The following is a 9,229-nucleotide window of genomic DNA, read 5'->3' on the forward strand; positions in this document are numbered from 1 at the left end:
GTCCTTTTGCATGCGAAGCGAGTGATCTACCAAGTGAGCTATCAGGATCCCCAAAAAGGGGGTGGATTCTTGGAAATGCACCATATAAATGTGATCATGTATTTATTTCATTGCATGCCTTTGTTAGTAGATGCATATCGTCCAATAATGTGCAATGTGAGCATGATATTATAGTAAGTGAGCTTCAGAGGCTGAAGACGCTAGTATACTTCACGGTCATGTCAAAACTAAGGAAAATGAAAGGTTAACTTCAATAGTGCCTGTAACATTCACTGGTCATATTCCCCTCCAGAAAAGTAATATAGAAAATGATAAAATTTTCACAAAGATACAATACAACATTTTTACCAGACAACATTTTGATTCATTCGTTGCATGAGATACATACAGTGCTGGACTAAAAGAAAAGAGAATCATTAATGCCCATTATAATTTTTTATAGATTTTGTGTTTGATTTGTTGATGTAAGTAACAGATTTGGGATAAAATTTGTTGCTATAATATTGAAATCTCAAGTTAACGTCATTGCCAAGGAGACAGCTTATAATGCCTTTGTTTTAGTGTAATAAAATAAAATTGGTCTTGAATTCATGACCCCCGGCGTCTCAGAAAATATCATTGTATTTAAATCATTTAAAATTGAGCTTTATATAGCGCAATATCCACTAAATGTGCTCAAAGCGCTTTACAAGGGGTCCCTGGTCAACAGCTACATTTAACATGCAGGACGGGACATGCCGCCTGTTAGGCGATATTACAATTTTTCGGACAAAGACAACGATGCTAACGGCCAGGTACTCATTTTACACCTGAGTACGGTGAGAGAAAGTGAGTAAAGAGCCTTTTCCAAGGACTCAACTATGCGCCGAGCGCGAGGCTCGAACTCAGGAACTTCCGATCCGAAAGCGAGTGTCATACCACTAGACCACATAGCCGCACATTCCTGCGTTTCTTAAATTGCTTCAACCCTTTTTTCTTTCATGTGGTCCTTGAAGTTTTCTAATCTTTATTTAGAGATCTCTAAGTCCGATATTTAGCTAAAATGTTTGCAGAGCTGACACGTTTTTGTAAAAATTTACTTTAAAATTGAGTGGCGCAACGTTTTAGGTCATGATTTACTATTTTAAAATAATATTGGTCCAACGTTAGAGTAGCAAAAAAAACCCCTCTAAAATGAATATACTCGTAGTTCATTATTTTGGCTTATTGTCACTAAAACGTCATTGCCAAGGAGACAGTTTGTAATGCCTTCGTTTTAGTGTAGTAAAATAAAATTGGTCTTGAATTCACGACCCCCGGCGTCTTAGAAAATATCATTGTATTTAAATCCTGCGTTTAACGTTTCTTAAATTGCTTTAACCTTTTTTTTTTCTTTCATGTGGTCCTTGAATTGTTTTTTTCAATCTTTATTTAGAGACCTGTAAGTCCGATATATGGCTTAAAATTTTGTAGAGCTGCCACGTTTTGGTAAAAATTTACTTTAAAATTGAGTGGCGCAACGTTTTGGGTCATTGATTTACTAATTCAAAAAAAACCCATCTAAAATTAATATACTCGTAGTTCATTATTTTGGCTTATTGTCACTAAACATACACAGTGGCATGGAGATTTAAGACCCTACCTCGGGACCGTTTTTGAGGCGCACGCAAAGTGGACGATGTCGTGATTTATACATATCATGTTACAATGTACGAGAATGGACCTTGCCTACGTTGAGATCTCGGTAGAAATTACATTGCTAGAATAAGAGTTTTCATGTCCAAAAAAAAAAACAAACACTAAACGCGCCCTTGTTTTGTTTGTTATGTTGTTTTGTTTGTTTGTTTTTGTTTGGTTTGTTTTGTTTGTTGGTGTGTTTTTTTTTTTGGGGGGGGGGGGGTGGAATTGTTTTGATGCTTTTTGATTCTATTTTTGTTAGGGTTTTTTGTTTGTTTGTTTTGGTTTGGTTTTTTTTTTTTTTTTTTGTGGCGCTTGTTTTGTTTTGTTTATTTTTTTGTTTGTTTGTTTGTTTGATTTTATTTTGTTTTTTGTTTTTTGGGTTTTTTTATTTGGGGGGGGGGTTCTGATAATCGACTCAGGTTTGGGAGTCCCCGTTCATTTGTCCTACTTCAAAGACTACAAGTTACTTTCGGAATATCGAGAACTGCTCTAAACTGGTTTGCATTATATCTTACTCAAAGAACTCAATCAGTTTTAATTGGGGAAGTAACTTCGTCAGAGCGTGATCTTCATTTTGGTGTACCTCAGGGATCCGTTTTAGGTCCAGTCCTTTTCGTACTTTACACTTCCTCTGTTGCGAGAATTTTAGAGCAGCATTCTCTCGCTTACCATAATGTACGTCGACGATACCCATATGTATAGCATGTGTTTGTAATCCGATATTGTTTCAAAGATCACTTTTTACGAACAATGCATCAACCATGTGATGAGATGGATGTCTGCAAAATGGCGATAAGACCGGAGCCTTATTCATTGCTAGTTCCAATAATAAGACAGATCCATCTAAACTGGCACTGGCAATCAACGATAATGATAAAATACAACTCACAACATCAGCAAAAAATCTCGGCATCAACTTGGAGAGTGATATGTCTATGAACAAACATACTAACAATGTGAGAACAAGTCTATGTATCTGCATTCTAAGAAACGAGAACAATTAGACCATTTATTAATAGGGAAACCTGCAACAAATTGGTAACACTTCTGATATTCCCGAAAATGAATTATTTGTTGGTCTCACGAAGGACAAAATAAACAAACTCCATAAAGTACAGAACATGGCAGCCCGCCTTGTGCTGCAGAAAGACAGGAAAACTGCAGCTCCCGAGTTACTACTACAGCTGCATTGGCTGCCAAAATGATCGCTTCGTTCAACCAGCGACATCAAATTGAAAAAAAGAAAAAAACACTGTCGAGTGAAGGCTGGTGAACGCGCCTTTCAGCATTCTGGCCCACGGTTGTGGAATTCGCTACCACTTGAGATACGTTCTTCGTCTTCACTTGGGGATTTCAAGCGCCGATTGAAAACATTCTTATAGATAGTATGCAGATGACGTCACTCAGGTCTTTGTTATTGTTTTTGCCATCCGCGTTTGTGAGTTGTTCTCACTAAACTGTATTAACCAGACTATAAAAGTACATGGTTACACAGAGTTTGTGTGTTGATCCGTTATACTTCCGGATGGCAATGTTGTGAACTCCTTGGCCAAGCGCATTCTATCTATTCAGACAGGCTTTCATTTTATTATGTGTATAATTAGCGTTGTTCATGTACTGTGTTAGGGCTTAATCTATGTTATGCGCCCAGAGCCTTCCAGATGGAGGGATGTTTGGCACACTATTAATCTACACCATTATTTATTATTATTATTATTATTATTTATTATTTATATTATTAATTATTTATTTATTATTATTATTATTTTATTATTATTATTATTATTATTAATTATTATTATTATTATTATTATTATTATTATTATATAACTAAAAGGATCCATCCCAGAAAAAGTGCCCATCAATGCACTTCAAAACTTCCCTTTAATATAGTATGTATATGGGTGTGATTGCAAACTATTAATTAACTATTAAACCAAATGTTGGTTTCGACGGGCGAGAGCGAGAAGCAAGCCGCATCCAATCGGTTCGTGTCCAAATTTTTGACACTCAACTAACATTCTTTCGCGTTAGTCGGATTTCCTCTACAATACTTTTGATAAACTTATATGTTGAAGGAGAAATATTTGGTCTTTCAGAACATGCAATTTATTTTACAATTCCCTCCTTTAAGGGATATTGGGTGACCAATCTATTTTACCATTCACTTTAACTCACTCAATCCTAGAGATTTTTGCTGTTTTTCAAAATTGGAAAAAAATGTATAAAAATGAGCATGTACATATCTAGTTTTATTCAACTATCATTAATATGAAAAAACTAAAAGCATTAGCATTGATGTTACGCCTAAAATTTGTCTTAGAAAAAGATAAGAAATAGGCATGGGGTAAAAGTAACCCAGGTAAGATACGGATATAGTCGGTGTTAGGGTTGAGTGAGTTAAACGCTACTGTCGCCAGTTAAAACTTTTTAAAAAGATTCCACTGACATTAGACAAGTGAACTAAACTTGTTTTAACATATTTCCTCAAAACTATGCCATACCGTTTCGCGATCTGTCAAAAAGTGCAGGCGCTATTGACATTTAAAGTCAAAGGGAATATTATCCATGTTTTAAAAAGATGAAATCAAATTGAAATAATATTTGAAAAACAAGATAAAACAATTCTCTTTGACGCCTACACTTGTTCCCACTCATCCTGACACACAAATAAACAAAAAGGGTAGCCCTATTCGTCCTTAAGGTCGAATAGCATCAACCGCCATTGCCGTCCGTAAGGACAAATAGTGTTGCTTGCACTATTCGTACTTCACACTACAGCTGGGCACTATTCCGTTTCTGTTTGTACTGAGATAGATTCGATTCTACGTAATTACATGATATATCCGTATCGTCTTAAATTTTTTGTTAGTGTGTCAAATAATCAGTTGAGCGTGTGTTGTGTGGGGGGGGGTGGTTGTTTTTTTTTTTTCTGTTTGGGGGGGGGGGGGTTGTTTTTGTTTATTTTGGTTTTGTTCTGGGGTTTTTTTTCCAGAATGGTGATCGTTTCCTTATTAGGAACTATTATCGTGTTCTCCTTTTGGCAAGTATCCTATTCAAATGCCTGCTCGAAAGTTTGGGTTGGTTGGGCACAGAGGAAGATTCGTCAGGTATTCTTTTCTTCTTTTTTTTTTTTCTTTCTTTTTTGGTGGTGGGGGGTAATTTTTTTTTCTTCTTCTTCTTTAAAATTTTTTTTTTTTTTTTTGTGTATGTGTGTGTGTGTGTGGGGGGGGGGGTTGCCTTTATTACATGTTTTCTATCTATGATAGTGGTTTAACACTCAATAACTATTTGTTTTAAATGACTAGTATTAAAATTGTCAAAAATATTATATTAGTCATAGTAATATAAGCAGCCCAATAACATCAACGTATCTCTTAAGAAGCAGTTTTTTTAAAATATTATAATCTTGATAATTCAGTGAGGGCCATCAATATTGGCTTGAATTTAGCCAACATTTTTCATTTATTTGAACAATGTCGATACATGTCCTTTAACTTCAGAAAATTTTGTTATAAGTTGTACCGTCTTGAGTAGACGAGCTGTATAACAGAATTGTAGATTTAATTCACGGAGAATTCAATGAGTTAGTGGCAGTGAACGAGGTAATGGTATAGACGGTATGGAATTTAGCGGCTTTACAACACGCAAATTAATTCCAAAGCCGAAAGCACAACGTTGCATGTAATCTAATCTACATTTACGATGTCAAATATATTAAAGATTAATAAAGGACACTAATACCAAGTCCTCAATATTTTCAGTACTTCATTCGTTAGCTAATACTATTAAGTATTTGGTATCCACTTTTGCCCTGACGAGAAGTTAGAATGTCAACGGGCTGGGCTTTGAAATGTCTACGGGTTGAAACTGGATGAAATAGGATGATACAGAACATAAAAGCCCAGTTCGGCCTAAGAACAATAATTTGCCTATGTTCTTAAACTCAGAACAATGGGTTATGTTATCAGGGGTGTTGGGATTGTTATTTTGATCTGGGTAGGGGTCTATAGATAACAACATCAATATTAGAAACGTCTCTAACGTCTGATAAAGCTAAGATTACTGGCCAAAAATATATTTCTAACTTAAGTTAAAATTTGAAAAATAAAAACACGGAAATATATACATAATAAGCTTTATATATTTTAAACAATGGTTACAAGAAAAAATACACGATTTTTCTCAATAATTCTGTATTCAAACAACTTTGTAGTATGCAAATGTTGTATTCCAGATGTGTAATTTGGCTTATCACCACTCAATGTGGTAACTCAATAGATATTACTAATACTAACTTGTGTCTATGTACGCAGTGATACAGACCTGCCAAGCATTCGACTTATTGTATTATAGTGGGATGGCAGAATACCATTTCGAAAGGGATTTGTGCTGCGTTGTAGGTTAACAAATCATCCCCATCGACGTGTAGAAATACGCAGGTCTGACATCCGAACCCACTTTTCAGCCTAGTTTAACATTGTTGTATAATGGACAGTATTTTGCGTCTTTTTTTTTAGATTTCCATTACAACAATGAGCCAATAAGGAAATGGGTTATCAGACCTGAAAATAAGTGCACGTCGATCCACATCAATTTAAAAACCATCACCATCACAGACAATAATCACTACCACAAGCACTTTTACAACAGCCTCATTACCATCAGAATCGATACCACCATCATTTGCACAATATCATACGTATCAGCACCACCATCAACATTACTACCACAGCATTATACCTACCATTACCATGGTCATATCAACTATTGCCACCACTAGCAAAATCATAACTATCATGTCAGCCACCACCACTCCAGAAAACAATCATTTTAAATACCAATATCACAGGCGTACACTATAGCGTCACCATTGCCTTCAATGTTATCACTTCAGCTTCTTGATCATTGACACCACCACTACAAGTAAATTATGGTCGTTATCGTCCCCACCACATTATTCATATTATCACTATCAACATCACCAATGCATCAGCTTTGTAACTACCACCACCACCACCACCATCATCATCATCATTTCAATCAGGGATCATCATTTCAATCACGACCATCACAAAAACAACAAAATTAACAGCATCATCACTGCTACCACCACCACTAGCACTACTAACTACTATCACCACAACATCGACTACCACCACCAGGGCCCAATTTTATGGAAGCAGACTAGATTTAATTATTTACTAGTCTAGTAAATGATTTGCTAGCCTTAAGCCGAGGCGGAACAAGTAACTAAAAAGTGGGATTTCATGAACGTTTTCTAGTCTGACTAGCGAGGCTCTTGCCGAGAAGCGGGCGTTGTTAGGACAGTGCCTAATTCAGCTATTTTGTGCTTGTAACATCAAGCTCTCTAGTACACAATGGCAAGTAAGACACCAGCCTTGATATTTTCAACGCAAAAGATTTCCAAAGAAGAAATTAGCAACACCTCCGTTCCGTTTCACAATTGAACTTACTTTTGCCGTGATTAATGAAATCACGTGATATTGACTGTCGACTGATCAGACAACAATGATGCCCATGGTCGACTGTCAATTATAAATTTAGGCCAATGAAAGTGTCAGTGAAAATCAAACGAATTGAACTTAAAAAAAAAAACAACAAAAAACAACGGAAAATGTGTTCTGACGAATCACATTATTTCAGTCAATGTCATGCCAACAGAATAATTTTTGTCTCCACTATACTTTCTAGTCGTTTGTTTTTTTTGTTTTGTTTTTTGTTTGTTTTTTTTTTTTTTGGTTGTTCTTTGAAGCGAACCCTTCCACTTCGAGTTTCCGTTCATTTGCAACCTGCTAACCGATTAGATTCCGGGTTTTTTCCCTAGTTTTTACTCACAAAAAAGTTGTACTTTCGAAGGTCAAGCATATCTTACATTTTTTAAAAGTAGTGACAATACCAGCAGGACACCTTTTGCCTCTGTCATTCGTAACCGAAGTATTTTCCTTCCGAATCGAAGCTCTCTCTATCTAAAAATAGTTTATCGACGATATTACGTATCCTCGTAACTAGTCTCAGACTAAGCTTAAAGTCCGGCCTCAGCAATAAATGACTAAAACTTAATCAAACTTAGTCTGAAGGTGACGTGATTTTTATCTGGGAAATATTTGGTCAGCTCACATATAATTCGATTTTTTCAAGTCCTTGGCTAAAATCAAAGACTAAGCGCAAGTCCACGTTCATAAAAACGGACCCAGAGCGTCATTATCGCCATCATCACCATAACAAGTAACAAGGTCACCACCGTCACAGAATTTTTTTAATTGCAAACTTCCGAATATTTTTTTTTATTCGTTGAAGTTGGCAGTTCTAAAATTTACAGACGGCTTAGACTTACGTACGAATAATTTTTGCGAAGGGGAATAACGGATACTGTGACCCATTTATTATTGAAAAACTCAATTTGTTTTTCTCCGTCCCGCCATAGGTTAAAAAAAAAAAGAAAGAAAAGAAGATATCGTATAGACCGTAGGCCGTAGACAATACAGCTTGGGTAAGAAAGGGGGGGGGGGGGGGGGGGGGTTGACAAGACTTGATAATGAGCGTGAACTAAAACATCGTTAATCATTGTCACAGTCACAGGGGGAGAGCATTTAACGAACGGGGATGGGGTGCGTGGTTTCTGTAGGTGCAGAGAGAGAGAGAGAGGAGAGAGAGGAGAGAGAGAGAGAGAGAGAGGGGGGGAGGATAAAAGATTTAAACTTTGTAATATTATTTAAATATCTATCTTTAGCAGCATTTAAAGGACAGAAAAAGTTGATAATAATAATGATAAAATAAGTGTGTGTGTGTGTGTGTGTGTGTGTGTGTGTGCGTGCGTGCGAGTGTGTTTGTGTGTGAGTGTTTGTATATTTGTCTAATTTCAGAAATTAATTTTATCTCATTGTATTTCATGAAAAAAATATTTTATGAAGCGGCTGAATATAGATATGTGGAAGGTTAGATATTACAAGAGGTTTATTAAAATGAAACGAGTCTCATTTTGTTACATCACATTCTGTCGATTATACTTTCATAATTAATTTAGCTTTCGTATATATGAAATTAAAATTAAACCAAATTTGATCTGTATACCTGATTTCTACTCTGATCTAGGTCTCTCATAGATTTAAGATTTTAATCCAAATGAGAGCGATCTATAATCAAGTTTTAGTCCAACTGAGTCACATGATTAGGTCTGTCTAACGGTTGATCTTTTCTTAATTAATATAGGTAAACACGCTGCTCTGTCTATGAAAGTTGTAAACATACTCATCGGTCAAACTGGAAAAGTAACATAATGTGACGTTGGATATTTCAAGAACTGTGAACGTTTTATTATCGAGGCCATTTTGAGCACATCTGCAATGTGACCAATGACTCGAGCACGTGGAAAATTAATGTAGATCGTCCCCATTGAAAAAGAAAAAGAAAGAGTACAGAGTGGGAGGACGTTGGGAGGAAGTTGGGTGGTTCAATCCTTTGGCGTGTCCAACCCTCCCTATTTAATTGTGTCTACGATGAACCCGAGACAGGTATTGCTGTCTCGAAAGGAAGTTCCCTCCACTGG

This window comes from Berghia stephanieae, chromosome 2 (assembly GCF_034508935.2).
Source record: "Berghia stephanieae isolate SIO BIC M18660-M18661 chromosome 2, UCSD_Bste_1.3, whole genome shotgun sequence".
Lineage (NCBI taxonomy): Eukaryota > Metazoa > Mollusca > Gastropoda > Nudibranchia > Aeolidiidae > Berghia > Berghia stephanieae.